At 32.3% G+C, this 18236-nt stretch overlaps 1 long non-coding RNA gene across 1 annotated transcript; it reads left to right on the forward strand.

Annotated features, from left to right (window-relative positions):
• The first annotated feature begins 16135 nt into the window (after positions 1 to 16135).
• Positions 16136 to 17061, forward strand: LOC115881486. The gene is made up of 2 exons (XR_004050054.1): positions 16136 to 16689; positions 16748 to 17061. It is a non-coding gene; the product is annotated as an uncharacterized LOC115881486 (long non-coding RNA).
• Positions 17062 to 18236: the final 1175 nt, after the last annotated feature.

Raw genomic sequence — 18236 nt, forward strand, 5'->3', positions numbered from 1 at the left:
ATAAACTCAGCAGTTTTTAGATATAAATTATTTTACACTTGGTAATGGTCACTTTTAAATTTTACACTTGGTCATTTCCAGTGAAACAGGAACTGAACGAAACTAACTGAATACATTTCTTAATCTATATCGTATACAAAAACATTGTTTTTTAACGGAAAAAATATAAAAGGTATACAGGGTGCGCCTCAAAAGTGACTCACCCTTATAACTTTTTTTTTTCTCAGATAACAAAACACGATTTGGTATGTTAGTATATGACATAAATTAGGGTTGATGGACGTATTCAATTTTTTTCGGTCACTTCCTGTTTCAACAGAAATTACTACAACATTTATTTATAAATGACACCCTCGATATTATTTTACTTTATTCGATAGAAAATGACACTCTGAATAATATGTCAACTTTTGACATATTCGCTTAAAAAAACATCGTATTTTAAATTTCAATCTAGGATACTATAGCTGTGTTAAAAACAATAATTTTTAATCAAGGAGCCTTGGAAAATATATTTGATCCTCTAAAGTTTTTCAGTGTCTTGTCCTGGCCGTTTAAGAAATGGCCAAATCGTATTTATAATCATATCTCAATTTTTTCAAATGGAACGAAGATGACACATTAGCATATTTAGAGATCTCATTTTTTTACGAATAATTCGATACCACACATTTGGTATTTCGAGTTAAATTGTCGTTATGAACCGCATGTTACAATTTCAAACAAACCATAGGTGACAATGTTAAAAGTTGACATGTGATATGTCATTTTATTCAGAGTGTCATTTTCCATCGAATAAACTAAAAAAAGATCGAAGGTGCCATTTAAAATTAAGAGTTGTAGTCATTTCCGGTGAAACAGGAAGTGACCGAAAATAATTGAATACGTCAGTCAATCCTAATTTATGCCATGTACTAACATAACAAATCCCGTTTTACGCTAGCTACCTACTTTTGAAAAAAACCCGGTATGCAATAATATTATTTACATTTCAAAATATACTGGGTGTTGCATCGTCGGACGGGACATAGGAAATCCCATGTAAATTTTAATGGGGTCAATTATTGGCTTCCTTAATTATTTTAGAGAATAATTCTATTTAGGTTTATTGAAGAGCATTAAAACCCACATTCAAAAGAATAACTTTAAATATTTTTGATTAGCTCATTTACGAGTTATCGCCGATTTCTTTTTAAATATTTCTCCTTTCTTATGGCCCTGTATTTACTTATGAGCACCAGTCAAGGTAAAAGATAACTGTCAAATGAAGTTGTCATTTCAGAAATTTATCTATTTAGTGCTTTATTATTATTGAAAACTCATTCCTACATAGGAAATCTTAAAGATATATTTATAAATACAAATTAATATGAACTAAAGTAAAATAAAGTAATCAATTACAAGGTTAATTATAGTATTATTACAATATTCAATAACTTATTAATTTAGGTACTATTAAATTGTTAGAACTTTAGAATTTAAGATGTTCAAATATTCCTCCATCGACTCCAAGACAATAACCCAGGCGATCATAAAATTCTCTTCTTACATGCGCTAGTTGGTAAACTGAAATTCTATTGTATTCGGCAGAAATAGCATTTTTTAACACGTCTAGATTTGGGCATTTTTTATCCTTGTATATCATGTTTTTTAAATGGCCCCAGAGAAAGAAATCATTTGGTGAAATATCAGGAGACCTTGCTGGCCAACTTACTCTATGATTTAGGCCAATAACGTTTCCGTTAAAACTATTGTCTAAATATTCCCGAACAGCCAGGGTACTATGTGCCGGGCAGCCATCCATTTGGTACAAAACTTCCTGATTTTCCCTAGCGGCATCATGCAAAGCAGGTAAAATATGATTTTCGAGTAGTTCCAAATAATATTCTGCATTAAACTTTCGCGTAAGAAATAATGGCCCGATAATATTGTTTCCGAATATCCCTGCCCAAACATTTACTTTCTGTGGATATTGCGTCCTTGTTTCGACAAACCTGTGTTGGTTTTCTTTGTTCCAATATCGATAATTTTGAACATTGGTTTCATTAATTAAGGTAAACATGCATTCGTCAGTGAAACATATGTTTTTTTAAAGATTTCCTATCCGTGTTTGCTCTTTCCGTCATATCAAAACAAAACGCCTGCCGCCGTATTTCGTCCCCATCTCGTAGCTCTTGGTGCTTTTCATATTTGAAGGAATAGTATTTATGTCGTTTCAAAATTCGAAACGCTGTAGTATGATCTATTCCTATTTCATCCTCAAGTTTCCTTGTGCTGATCTTTCCATCGTTCTCTTCCACGCACAATAAATCTTCCAAGTTGGTATCATTTCTTGCATCTTCTCTTTGTTCCTGCCTTGCTTCACATCTGCAGTTATTTATTAAGGTACCTTTGGTCTCAAATCTCTGGATATTCCTTGCGATTGTAGATTTTCCAGGTACCGGTCTATTCGGATACAGAGCAGCAAACATGTCCGACACCTTTTGATAACTATTTCCTTGATAATACCATTTAATCATCAATACTTTTTCTTCGGTAGTGTAATTCATGGCTAATATTTTCGATGTAGGTATGAGTTTTTTAATAATAATAATAAAGCACTAAATAGATAAATTTCTGAAATGACAACTTCATTTGACAGTTATCTTTTACCTTGACTGGTGCTCATAAGTAAATACAGGGCCATAAGAAAGGAGAAATATTTAAAAAGAAATCGGCGATAACTCGTAAACGGGCTAATCAAAAATATCTAAAGTTATTCTTTTGAATGTGGGTTTTAGTGCTCTTCAATAAACCTAAATAGAATTATTCTCTAAAATAATATGGAAGCCAATAATTGACCCCATTAAAATGCACATGGGATTTCCTATGTTCCGCTCGACGATGCGACACCCGGTATATCACTCCATGTTGTAAAAAAATAAAAATGATTTTATTACAAAACTTATAAAATTTATTTGTTATATACAACAAAGTTCACTGAACATGCAAGCTACAAAATATTTATAGTATATGCGCTACTGTGCTTTTGTTAAAGTTTAACGAAACATTCTATATATCACCAGTGGCCTAAAATTAAATTTTATCCAGTAAAACAGACTCGTAAAACCGTTGAGCATTTTAAAAACCTGGCACAGAAAATAATTTTACAAAGCCACTTCAAGAGCTATGTAATTTATATGGCTATATATTACATGTCTTTAGTAAATATCTTTTATATTTTAACGTAATATTAAGAAATATTTTTGGAAACTTCCGGGAAAATTTCCTTTATTTTAAGAAAAAAAGTATACAAATACTCAAAAAAATTTATTTTTGTTCAAACAACAAATAAAGAATACAATAATATTTTAATATTATTCATTTAAATTGTTTAAATGCAACATTAAAGCTGTGTTTTTATAGCGCCTAAATAAATAAAACAGTAAATTTAAACAGCTCTGCATTTTAATTTACTTGACATTTTACGTAAATTAAACGTCAACTTCAAAAACGTTCAGTTAAGATGGTTAAGATGTTATTAAAGGATCAATTTTTAATAGGCGAATGCAGTAAAGAAATTACAGTTTTATGCTAATAAGTGTTGGCATTTAATTAATTAATTTTCAATATAGTTTTTAAAGTACTCATATTTATTGAATATAAAAGAATATTCTCGACATTTAACATTTACTAAATATGTGTGAATCATAACATCACCAGTTATGATAAACCTTTTGTTAGTAATTACAATTATTGATGTTGGGGAATCCTCAATGATCAATATGGCAGCTATTATATAATCAAAATATGGTAATTTCTCAAAGTCAGTTAAGGAGAAAAATTTGGTTTGCATCTATTAATTCGCTATATACATGTTTACGAGATAAAGATAAACAAAGTTTGGAAAATAGATTTATCTTATTTATTATTATTTAGTAGTTTTAAAAAACAAGAGGGCAATATTTTAAAAGGGTTATTGATATTAATGTGCTAGCTCAGATTGAAATAAATCCGGAAACTTCCAGCCATAAAATAAGTTGCGAGTGTTGTATAAGCGATTCTTATGTAGGGAAAATTATCAAAAAACATAAATATAACAACTTTAAATTTAAATGTGTACCAAATTTACATTTTTTACACGCATGTGATCACGAGAGAAGCTTACAATTTTGCAAATGGTTTCGGGAAAGTGTTCAAAAGAGCCTCCTTTTTTCTAGAAAGATATTATGGACGGATGAATCTTTATTTACAAATTCTGGTACATTTAACAGAAAAAAAATCACATTATGCAAAAAATCCTCTTTTAATTAGAGAAACCAAACCACAAATAAGATATTCTTTGAATGTCTGCGCTGGCATTCTTGACAATAAAATTTTAGGTTCTGTATTGACCTGTATTGATCCCTACTATACCATTTTTGTGCATCCAGATTTGACACTTACATAGAATAAACAAAAAATAACTTGCTGACATATAAAGTGTCAATTGGGTTTCCAAGGCAGACTTGATCTTCATCAGAATGGCGGAATCGTCAGAATGGCGGCCATAAGAAAACAAAAACTTGACTGTTGTTGTGCGAAACCTAGACGGCTTGGAAATATTCTGAAAGCAGCATTTAATTGGCCGAGGTCAAAAATATCAAATCACCAACTTACGCTGTAATAGATACAATTGTTCTGAATATATTGTCATTTAAAATAAACGTAATATTTTCATTTTTTTGGCATAAATCCGAAACTAATCAAGATACCGGGGTTTTCTTCATACGTGTTTGTCAAACTTCTAATTACGCAACTTTTGCCCCATTTAACCGAATTCTACTCTCTCGTAGTTTCTGAGATGCCAATGTTGAGCATCGAAATTGTCACCACCCTATACAGGATGTCCCAGAAATAAGTGCAAGTATTTTAACTGGTAGTATAGTTCAACGTCAGATACACACCTAAGAGGTTTTTTTCGCGGAAAAGAATTTTGAAAATTCGGAATTTTTTGAAATTTTTTTTAGTTTTTAGTCACAAAACATAATTTCTTGATAATATGGCAGCATAGGTAGTAGATTAAATTTACAAGAAAGAAAATCCAGAAAAGATCCAGTGGTTCTCAAAATTTTAACAAAAAATATTTTTTTTTTTGGAAATTTTCAAAAGTAAAATAACTCCGTTATTTTGGAGTTATTTGGAAAACGATAAAGAGAAAATATGTTTCTTTTATCGAGACTACCACCCCGTAAAATACTTGCACTTATTTCTGAGACACCCTGTATATATAATAGGTAATTCAATTAAAAAACTCACAAACCAAATTTCTGTGTATTAATTTATACTAAGTTTACTAACTCAATTTTACTAACATACGATATTTTTACTACAATATAGATAGGTATACAACTACCCAATCTGAAACTTGCAGAGCTAATAACCGTCCACAATGGCTGAAAAGAAATAAAAACGTGCTGCAACTGAAATCGTTTAACTTTCGAGGCTCGCCTGAAAGCAGGTCAAACAATGAAAATGCACTGCGAAGAGTTGGTAATAGTGGCGCGTGGAAAAAAGCGTGCCCCGGCATACTGAAAAGGGCCCCGCATAAAGACCGGTTGACTTTCCTGAAAGGATGAAGAATGGTAAATGAATACTTTGCAGTTTTCAGCGCTTTTTAGCCCATTAAAAATTGAGATATGGCTCTTGCGTTCTTGCTGCTAGAGAGAAGTTGGTCGAATTGACAAGTTAATTTATTGCAAAATTGTCAGGCGATTATGGTTACAAAAAATAATACAACTGTTAATACATTTAAAAATATTAAGCAAATTTCTTATGTAAATAAAAGTAACAATATATTGGGTGATTCACGGCGATGGTACGTTAGAAGTTTATGGATAAATAAAAAACTGGATTTTTTATATGCACCTGCACCATCTTTCTAAAATATTCTTAGCATTACAGTGCTGCCGCATCATTTTAAAAGTGGTGGCATATTTCTTATTTTAAATAAAACATGCACTATATTGTTACATTTTTGAAAACTACTTTCATATCTCATAATTTTGAAATATATGTGCGGAGTTAAATTATAAAAAGTTCCATCCGTCATTATTTGTTGTATCGTGCTTCACAATATTGCCAAATACTTGGGAGATGCTGATTTTGAATATAATGCAGAACCAGATGATCAATTGGCGGTGGTGACTACGAAATAGAAGATGGTAAGTAGAATACAGCGTGCACGAGAGGAGACGGCTTGAATTCAGCTTGAGAACAGCAAATATTATTCTTGGTTAAGATCTTAGATAAAAATGGTGGGTTCATGTAAATTAAATTAGAAGTAAACAAAATAAATATTTATCTATAAGAAAGGCGTTTTTTTTGTAAATCGTACCAACTTTAATAGCTCTCATATTTTCGTCACATGATTTTTTTGTTGCTTTTAGTTGGTGGCAGTTTTGGTTTTTGATTTATGTGTACGTTAATTTTTGCTTTCGACAGGATGAATGACCAGACGCAAATGCTCGTTTTATTGAAGCAAATGCTCTTGAGTATAAGCCAATCATTATTCATATCAACTCGAGTAGATGCCAGTGGCGGCTCGTCAGCGGAAGCAAGGGAAGCATATTGCTTCCTCTAAAATAATTCAGATAAAAGTAATACAATTATTTTTAATAAAAATAAAATATAAAATATACCAATTTTTACTTTTTACTCTTCCATCACTTAATTTTTGGGGAATTCGAGTTATCATATCACTTTAACCTAAACGTACTTAGCCAAAACTAAACACGCCGATTTAGTTTTTAGCCGAAGAATCGACCTGTTATATAAAAGAAATAGAAAGTTTGTTTTGGTAAGTACATTTTTTAAATTACAAAATATCTTTGTATTCTGGATTATTTAATTACTGTAGGCAGCAGAAATATAGTGCATCACACTGAGAACAAAAAATAGGATTAGACGCGTGATTAGGATACATTTTTTGTTACGCCAGATCCGAGTCATTTCTTTTTTAAAATAATTCAAATTTTGTGCTGTTTGGTCCCCATTAAAATGTTTGAAAAGTTTTGTTGTCCTCGTTTTTGCCCTCTTAGATGCACATAACGTTTTAGGATTTTTTTAACGAAAGTGACAGGGGGGGGGGGCATTTTTTTCTATTATTGCTTCCCTACTTTTTTTGCCACGAGCCGCCACTGGTAGATGCTTATACTCCGACCTGTTATCCTAAGCTCTTGCTTGGACCGTTTGCTCATACTCATGAGCATTTGCTTTCTTTTTATTCATACAGGCCATCATGTTCGTATACCTAAAACTTTCGGTTTCTTAAGTAGAGCTATTTAATAATTTTAATAATTCTATTATTATAGTTTCATTTCAGGAATTTTTTAACAAATGCTTATTCAAGATCATGTTTTTGTCAATTTAACACAGGTTTAATGTTTTATTTCGAAAACTACTAGAGACTAATCTGGTTTAAAATAATAGAAAAATTTTGAGATAACGAAGTAGTTTACAAAAATATTGTAATATACCGAGTGTTTCATTTAAAATAACAAAGATGCTACCACTTTTAGTATAAAGGGGCAACAGTGTAATTCTGAAAATAATTGAGACAAATGGAGCCGATGCCCTTACGAAAAATCCAAATTTTATTTATCTATCTATTTAATAACAGTTAATTACTGTTATTAAATATGAAAAAACTAAAAGGTGGAAACCACCCAATGATTACGCTGTATAATTATATATTTACATAATAAAATTGGTGCACGATCAATCCTTTATAGTTAGGTTTACTCTGTCAGTTTTGCAATGCAAATCCTCCCATAATTGTGAAAGACCTACTATGCTAATTGAGGCCGGATTGTATCAGATTGACGCGGCCCGGAAACGACCCGTTCCGAGTTATTTATCATTCCGGAGCCTACGGAATATCGTTTTTTACTTAACTTCCCTCTATCTCCTGACTGAGAGACTTTTGCGGCAGCTGTACGGTTTGCCTTTTCCGGTCTTATCTGCAGAAATTTGCGAAACACTGGACCCTGGACCGGTTGAATAATCGAGGAAAGGATATTTTGGGAACGCAGGATATAGGCCGGAGTTAAAACGAAGGGGGTGGGTGGGTGAAAGGGTCCGGGATAGCTTTTTCGTCGCTAAATGTTTTCCAGATAAAGAACGACGGTGTCCCAGTGTGCCTTCGGAGATATTAATGACCTTCCCATTGTTCTTGCGGATAGCGTTTAAATTAATTGGTCTTGTGCTGTTTGTTTGGGCCGTGGTCTTTTAGTTTTGGACGGTTAATTTTCAACGCGCACTTCCATAGTTTGAAACTTCTGTTTTAGTTGTAATAATCAATAATGGATTTATATATAAAATGTATGGAACTATTTCCTTTTCAAATCAATCCATGAGAGCATTTATACAGAAAAAGATACAGGGTCCGGCAATAGTGCGTCGGGTTAGGACGTTACGTTTTTTATTCTAGGAAATTTGCGAAACACTGGACCCTGGACAGGTTGAATAATCGAGGAAAGAAAGTTTTGGGAACGCAGGCTATAGGTCGGAGTTAAAACGAAAGGGGTGGGTGGGTGAAAGAGTCCGGGATAGCTTTTTGGGCGGTTAATTTTCTACACGCATTTCCAACTTCTGTTTTAGTTGTAATAATCAATAACGGATTTATATATATATATATATATATATATATATATATATATATATATATATATATATATATATATCAGTAAAGAAGAGGAAAAGAGGGAGAAGTACCAGGAACTCCTAGAGCAAATGCGCAGAATGTACGCTGATCATTCTGTAAGGTTGGTGGTACTAGTGATAGGAAGTTTAGGAGGAGTTAAAGACACCCTGCTCCAGCAATTGAAACTGATACCAGCGTGTTATAATGTAGCGGAACGACTTGCTGCAAGCATGCAGAAGGCTGTGATTTTGGGCTCTCTCAAAATACTCAGGGCACACGATACGCGGATTCAGTGAACGGCTTACCAGACGGACGTCAGGAGTTGAACACTGAAAGAGGACACCGGCAAGTTTCCTTCAAGTGTCGGAGCTGAAGGAAGCAAACCGGATATGTAAAAAAAAAAAAAAAAATATATATATATATATATATATATATATATATATAACTATTTCCTTTTCAAATCAATCCATGAGAGCATTTATAAAGAAAAAATAGAAGGGGTTTACAAAACAGAACGTTTTATGAACTAAAATATACCATAAGGGTAATTCGTATTCACTAAGAGTGGGTCTCATGGGACCCTCCACTGCGGCCGCGAGGGCCTATTGTGGCTGGTTCTACAAGCTCTTTAATAGAAAAAGAGCATTAAAGTTCACACTCAAGAACCAGTCTTCTAACGTAGGCTGTTATATGCGAGGGTGGGTGCGTCTCCTAGGTCTGATAGGTCTAGCATAGTTTCGCCAAACACCTCAAACCTGGTCCGGCCCCCAGCGGGGTAGGTACACATAACGTAATTCATTGTTGCATCATCTTCCATACAGAGTCGGCATTCGGCGTCTTCCAATCCTATCCTCTATAGGTGTGATCTCAGCCGGTAGTGGCTCGTGTATACTGCAGTGCGTGTACGCGCTCCATTCCTACCAGCCTTTAAGTTTTCAACTGTTCTACGTTTGGATGGCCCTGCTAAGATTTTTTTGGCATGTTCCATTTCGGGATTGTCATTCCAGTCCCGAAACGGTGCACCCCTAACCCATTCACAGAGCCTGTCTCTTGCGAGATTTTTTGGAACGTTAAGTGTCGGTCCTGGGCCCACGAATGGCGAACCTGCACCAATTTTCGAGAGGGAATCAGCACGTTCGTTTCCCTCTAGGCCGACATGTCCCGGTATCCATATTAGCGACACTTTGTTCCTATCTCCTAATGGTATTGAGTAGTTTCTTACAATGAAGAATCGATGTAGACGTGCTTCTCTTAGCGTCAAGTGCTTTGTGAGATCTGAGACCATTTCCAGAATCTCCTACTAGTCGGTTTTGTATGAACTTATTGATTGTTCCTTGGCATTCTCGTGCCATATTTAGCAATCTATATGTATAAGGGTAAATTAATAATAATAATAATTTATCTTTGCTTTTTCCAGTTTGTTCGCTGAGGATGCCAGCACTGGTACGATTGATAAGTGGTTGCCAAATTGTGGAACTTTCTATAGTTGGATTGTTAAATGTTTTATTGTTGTTTGAGTTGGGTCGTTATTTTGGCCTTTAATTTTCATCCGTCAAGAGAAATTGTGGGTATAAATGAAAAGTTTATTGTTTTATAGCGAATAATTAAGCTTTCTCTATGGATACAACCGACTACCGCAAGCTGTTGCTATAAGATATTGGAGGTTCTAATTTCTCTCTAATTTCGAGGTTCTAAATGAAGCTTAAATATAGAGTCCGTAATTAGAACCACTAAAAAAACAAAACAAGTAATAAACAAAATGCCGACAAATGCAAACTGTACAATTTATTTCTTTCTATTGCTTCTCCAAATGTGTTTACTCGGGACCTTCGTTCGTCATCATTATTCGTCTATTTGACGTCATTTTCGCGTTCGACAGCACCCTCTCTGGCGCCCGAACAGCCACCATAACGATGCTGCTCACGACCTGTCAGTAAATTTCGGCCCATTATTGCGAAAGGCAATCGCGAAACGACTCGTCAAGATTAATCTCTCATGAAATGTATCTCATAAATCTGCGTCGTTGCCAATTATACCGCCGCCCGTCGGCGTACTTGGCATGTTTACAGTGTTGACAGATAGTTTATTTCCCTTTTCTTCGAACTAGAACAAACTAACAAGTTTTGTTATCCGAAATTTTGTAGTTTTGAAAATGTTATTTCAAATGTGTCTAAAATACGTTATGAATATCAAATAGTTTTATACAGGGTGGCACAGAGTTTGGTGGAATTTATTTCTTTAATGAAATTATTATTAAATTAAAAGAGACATGTTTTAAAAATTATGTTATCTTTAACTTTTTTAAAATAACTTGGATTCTGCTTACTTCGGATTATTCAATTTTTGACCTAATATTAATGTTCATTGAAGTATTTTTTTTAAATCTGGTAGTATTTAAAAAAATACTTTACTAAATATAAACTTATTACAAAAATTTTATTATTTTTTATTATTTATTACAAAAAAAGGATTAAACAAAAAATATTTTATTATATATTTTCAAAGTAAAATATCTCGGTTATTTTGGACTTATTTGAAAAACCGTAAGGAGAAAATATATTTCTTTTATCGAGATCTAGCAACCCTGTCAAAATATTTGCACTTATTTAAGACTCATCTAGTGTAGATATTTGAATTTGAAATTGATTATTATTTATTAATTTTGTGCATTGGTTTAATAGTGGAGCCAAACCAAAAACCATAATTTTCCTTTTTATATAGTATCTATATTATATCCGTATAACAAACCACTTCAGGCTTTTTTCAGGAAGAGCAGAAGCATAGCAAAATTTATGTACCACTTTTTTCTGTTTTGTATTATCAAGTGTCACAGCTAGTGCCATAATTGTTAATGTTACTGTACTTAAAATATAGGCCATTAATTTAAATTATCATTATTTTATTTAACTCCAACGTAGGTACACTTTAAATAGCCGAAAAATATTAATAGTTGTACGTGTTATACATTTGGCGCCCAACGTGGGGCCATAGTAAGCCTAGAAAGAACAGGGTATCTCTTAAATAAGTGCAAGTAGATACATCTCCTGGTAGATGCATCCATTGTTAGAAATCGTTCGACCAAGATTTCACAAAGATCTTCAAGAATTTACATTTTCCGGAAAAATTCTAAAATAATTTAATGTCGCAGGTTCAGCTTACTGTATTTTCTTACACGTGCATTTCAATGTTGCAACCTCTCACGTTGCCCACATTCTGCATATTTGTGTATATAAATTTACAGTAATATTACTTTTTAACACCATAAATTAAAAAATTAATTTAAATTTGAATGTTGAATAGCTCTTGAAAAAGGCGCTGTAGTTATTTTTTAACAGCAATTAATACACTACTGGTACGGCTATTTTAAAGTTCACTGAAAGAATAAATCGTGACATTAATTGGAGAATATGTTATCGTCATATTAGCAAGTGTTTTTAATTAAGTATATACCTATACAGCACGTCCAAATAAAATTACGTTTCTACAAGGGAGACACATGAGAAACAAAATATGTTAAGTGAACCTAAGTGTTCATCTAGTCTAACATATACATATGAGATACACGCAGGTTTATATTGATATAATTGTGTGATACAGTGTTTACTAGTTGTATACCGTATGCACTCAAGATTCTAAAGAGTTTTTTGTAAGGTAACAAATAATTATTAAAATGATGAAATCTGACGTCGATACATAAGACATAAAATGTATAAGTCATATGTATGTGTGATACTTCGTATCATAGTTGTGCCTATAGTACACACCTTGTAAAAATGTGACGTATACACATAATATAAATATCTATATAGACACTTTGTAATAGTTTACTGTTGTGTCTACATTCTAGCATGAAATGAAGGTGTGCGCACGCACGGATAGCCTCAGCGTAGACATACCGACCAAGTGCATCTTATGTGTCCTCTCTCCTTTCTCCTTTCTAGGAGTGGTATGTGTTAGCAGCCATTATTGTTTTATCATTCGGAAGCTCTATATAAATGTTCTGTTTGTGTGTAGTTCAAAAGAGATTTTAAGGTAAGCACAAGTTTTTAATTACCTTGTTATACCTTCCTAAGAGTATTATTAATATTATAGCAGCGACTCTTCCCTTACTCGATACCCAATTTACCAAATTTTGACTCCAATGAATGAAAACTCCAAATATTCTCGTATAATGATAAAGAGGTTAGCTCTGCAATATAATTTTTTTTAATTTGGAAATAATAAAAATCTAAATGGACCAGCGAAAGAAAGATTTAAACACTTCAAAGAACTTCTTACACTGATATTCGGTAAGTTATTGATGGATCAATATACATATATATTTAATATTCAATAATCAGTTTCATATAAAATTTAAGGGTGAGATTGTTAATCTGGAAATAAAATACAACAAAGTCCAACAGAGTGCTCGTTGAATGAGTATGCTAACAAACCAACTGCTTGGAGGGAAAAGAGCAGAAAAAAATGACTAAATGAGGTCCATCAAATCGTGGCGATATACCAGTGTTTACTATTTTAGTATGATTGTTATAATAGGTACTTATATTTTTAATACATTTTATACAAATTCTGTTCTGTGTTTTCTTACTTCTGGTTTCTGCAGTGTAAATAATTATTATTATTGTGTTATTTGCGATATTGCGTTTCATGATATAAAGAAATATAAGAATTTTATTTTTTAACCACTTAATCCATTTTATGGAAGAAAAGTGGTACATTTAATACAAAACAAAATTGAACAATTTTAAGGCTACTTCTCTTGAACTTACGATCGAGATACGTTTGGAAAATACAAAGTTTTGCCTTCCTAATTTTCGTTTTATAAAGATATAATTGGTGTCATTGAATAAATATTTCTTAAAAAGAACGAAAAGTTAGGCATCAAAACTTTCGTTCATAAGAAGTAGTTTTATCTAGCACAAGATGTATATACGAAGCAAAATACATACGTATACACGCGGTAGTCACAACTGCAATGCGTAAACAGAGTTTAAACGTAATACACAAGTACTGTGTATCCTACGGCACACTGTGTACCCCTTACTTTGTGTATACGTGAATGCTATACTGTGGCTACATTGTGAGGCGGACGTTTAACCTTTGTGCATACGTGTTGAACTACAATGTGTAAACGTAGTATATTTACATCGGGGGAATTGTGTCACCCTGTGTCTACGTAACACATCGTAAATGTGATCTGATGTGCTGTATGGGTAGTTTCTTGTTCATTTGGCAACGCAGGGCATCGATTAGGCTGAAAGACGTCAAGACGTAATTTCCGATTGGTGCCGGCTGTTTAACTTTTATTTTCAATTTATTTTAAGAGTGGTAAATAAAAAACATGTATCTTTTATTTATTTATATACCACACCTTAAATTAATTGTACTTCTATATAGACAAAAAACTTACCTATATTCTAAGGAACCGTTTTCTAAATCTCTTATGACATACCTGCAAATAAAAAAAATAATTAGATTTTTTTAAACAAAAATAATTTATAAAAATATGCATTCTTCAAATATAATCTTGCTATAAAATAGAAAACATAGCTTAGAATAATGATAGTGGTTCAAAATGGATAAAACTTTATATTTTGTGAAATACTGAAAATCTTACTACCTATGTTGCCATATTATCAAGATATAACGTTTTTTAACTAATAATGATAATGGTGCCCGGTGGCGTAGAGGTACAGGCTCTTGTCTACCAATCTCAAGGTGTGGGTTCGATTCCCACACCCGGCATGTCATCAGCCGACTATTTTTATTAAAATAAAAATAGTTTGGGTACCTAGGTCGACTCAGCCTTAAATGAGTACTTGGGATTCACAATCCTGAGATAATAATAGGCGGTTGAAACGTAGTGCTAGCCACATTACCTTCCTTGTATACCGAACGGCTCTAGTATAGCAAGCTGTACCTTGCTACTCCCAAGGCGTTAAACGCTATATACGGGAGCTATTATTATTATTATAACTAATAATGAATCCATTCCCAAAATTAACAATTTATTTTTCGCGAAAAAAATCCATAGTCCTGTTTTTTTAAGAATCTCTATTTTGGGACAATTTCTAAATAAATTAGACAGCTTACACTAAAAATCAAATAACGTTGTAAATACTTTTGTTATGATATAGGTATAAGCTAAATTACAACCAAAATGCAGCTGTTACATTCTACGGAAGGCGATATCGTAAGAGAAGGAGTGGAACGAAATAAAACGTTCACAAAAATTACAACTCCGAAACATTTCCGTTCTTTTACGTTTATTACATTCACTTTGGAAGAAGAATTTCACGCGTCCATGCAGATACACGAACGGTTTGGCAACACGCCACAAGAGATATCGATTTTCTTCCGAATCAAAAGACCCAAAAAAAAATATACATGGAGCGAAAAAGAGAAGCTAGCTTTGAAACTGGGAGCCAAGAAATTTGGTAACATTTCTCTAGCAATAATATTCCAACAAAGTTTTTACATCTTGTTACGCATAAAGACTATATTTATATGAATTAAATACAAATGTATAGTTTTCAGATATTTCCCTAGACTATAGGACGGTATTACTTGCCAAATTTCCTAGCTCAAGCTATGGAGTGTAGAGGTAAGGAGAAATAACTCTTATGGGACTTTTATTGAAAAAGTGGTCACAAAATGGGAAGAATAAGGGTTCGCCAAATGACCACAGTGGCGCTAAAAACGCATAAATCTAAAAAATGAAAAGTGACCATAGATAAGAGAAAAAAAATAAATATAACCAAACATTACCCAAAAAAGTTTTTTTATTTTTTAGAATATAAAATAATTATTGTTTATCAATATTTTGTGCTTTATTTATTATTTAACAATTGTTAAAGTGTGTGTGGTGCGAAGTTGATTGAATAGCTGATGGAAAAATAAAGAGCAAAGGCAAAGCCTGTAAAATACATAATATAATTCAGTATTGTATTATTTGTATTATATGTAAAAATTAGAGTCAATCAAAAGTGTAGTAAACGTTTTTCGTAAGATTATTGACATACATGTTACAAAGTATATTTTTACAATCCTTTCTATAAAGTTACAACCTGAATAAAATTTATTTTTAATGATTTTAAAGTTTGTCAGACATGCACAAATTGTTGGCATTTTTTTAAACAAATAAAAGTAGGAAATAAATAAAGTTGTAGGTACTTTCAAGAAATATAGTTAACTGTAAGTGCTGTATTTTAATAATCTGTCAAAAATCAAAATCATCACGATAATATTAGGTATTGATTTTCAAACAAGAATTAGATTACAGCGATGGTCAAAAGCATTTAGATATTGCTTTGAAATCTACAGATAAGGTATGGCAGTTTCGTTTTAAAGAACAAGATGTTAAAGTTTATGATAAAACTGTCATCAGAAATACTGTCCACTTGCAGTATTTACATAGGAAAATGTTGGAGGATGAAGCTCTACCTACTGCCTCAGGTTAATTTAAATGCAAGAAGGGCACCATTAAATGAATATTATACACATAAGTATTATTATACAAAGAAAGAGTAATGTTATACACATAAATATTAACATTTTGTAGAGCAACAACAGAATAAAAAACGAAAATATGAACACCAGCAACTAAAACAGGAACCATTAAATGAATATTATATACGTAAGTACAATTTGATTGAATAAAAAACAGCGTCAGCGATGCCTATGAAATGAAGATTGCTGTCATTTTATATGTAAAATGATATGGAGAATGTCATCGAGATGTCATTCCAAGCCAACTGGACGCCGTGTTTTTTCGATCATACAGTATTATTATACACATAAATAGTAATATTATACACATAAACATCCCTTGATAGAGATCAACATTTTGTAGAGCAATAACAGCATCAAATAATGGAAATAATGGACCTTATTGCACAAATCAAAAACAAAATTTCAGCATTACTACTTTATTGGTTATATCAATAAAAGAAATTGAGTTTATCAGTCTAGATCCTACAAGCAAGCAGATCTATCACATAATTTTAAATGAAGATTTATCTATCATGGTATGTATAAACACTTTGCATCTTTTATTCAATGTTGTAATGAATTAACAAATTCCAGGTAATTTATTCTAATAACGAAAAAAAAAACTTTGGATCAAAAAATATTTTCTTCTGATGAGGTTTATGAATATTAAAGTCTGTTGAAGTTTGGCCATTATGTGTTGGTATACAATTTATTTATGATGTTACAGTAGTTAAACCATCCGAGTACGAAACATGTTTAATATCCACTATTCTTAATGAATGGAAACTACCAACTTGAGAGGAAGCTAAGAGAAAGGTTCTATTGGGTGGACTACAAGGAAAAGGGATATACATGAGGATCTGGAAGGGCTATAACATTACGTCTCAAGCCATGGGACAATAGGAAACGAAATTCAAAAGAAAATATTACAATACGTGGGATGCAAATTATAGTGCAAAGAATTGAGAAAAAGAATTATTAAAAGTAGTTATTGTTAAAAGTTAAACCATCCGACTACCAAATATATTTAAAATCCACTATTCTGAATGAATAGCAACTACCAACTTGGGAGGAAGCTGCGAGAACGATTCTATTGGGTGAACTACAAGGAAGACATGAGGATCTGGAAGGGCTATACAATTATATTATTCCACGTCCCAAGCCATGCAAGCCATGTTGGAATAGCTGGGAGTGAAAAAGAAGATAATACTGCACACGATTCTTGTCTAGAAGTAGTTGATATTAAGGTAGTTAAGCCATCCGACTATCGAACATTTAAAATCCACTATTCTGAATGAATGGCAACTACGATGGCAAAACGTAAATAAATACTTGTATAGTATAAAATTACATTATATTGGCTTAATTTTTATACTAAATAAAATGTGTTACGTTATTTTTGACCTGCATTATATTTATTTAAATCCCATATCATCAATTAAACTTTAAATAAAGTTTTCCCAATTATAATTAACATTAATTTTAAACTAAAGCTTTTTTTCATCTTGAATGAGATTTACGAAATAACTTATGAGAAAAAATAAAAAAGAGGCTCAGTCTATTGCTTCTGAATAATCGATAATAAAAACACATGTTGACTTACTTTTATACTAAATAAATGTAGGTATGAAGTTATTTTAAAGCTGCATTATATTTATTTTAAACCCATCACCAATTATTACTTTAAATATTTTTTTTTCTTAATTATAATTAACTTTAATTTTAAGCTAAAACGATCAGAATAATGTTTTCGTCGTCTTGAATGACATTTGCGAAATAACTTATGAGAGCAATAAAAAAAGAGCCTAGTCTATTGCTGCTGAATAAAAATCTGTAATTTATTCATGTGACATGAAAATAAATTTGTATTTTTTTGAAACCCGCGGCTTCACGTATATGATTCACGTCAAATATTTATGTCTTTTGAATCAGCTGTTCTAAAAATGTTCGGCGCATGTCTTAAATTTTAGGTTTTTGCTACAGCAGCGCCATCCTAATTCTTCCATTTTTTTGACCATTTTTTAATGCACGGAGTTGTTTCTCCTTACCTCTACACTCCATAGCTCAAGCTTAACGGAAAATA

Source organism: Sitophilus oryzae, unplaced genomic scaffold (assembly GCF_002938485.1).
Source record: "Sitophilus oryzae breed Bouriz unplaced genomic scaffold, Soryzae_2.0 scaffold_172_pilon_pilon, whole genome shotgun sequence".
Taxonomy (NCBI): Eukaryota; Metazoa; Arthropoda; class Insecta; order Coleoptera; family Curculionidae; genus Sitophilus; species Sitophilus oryzae.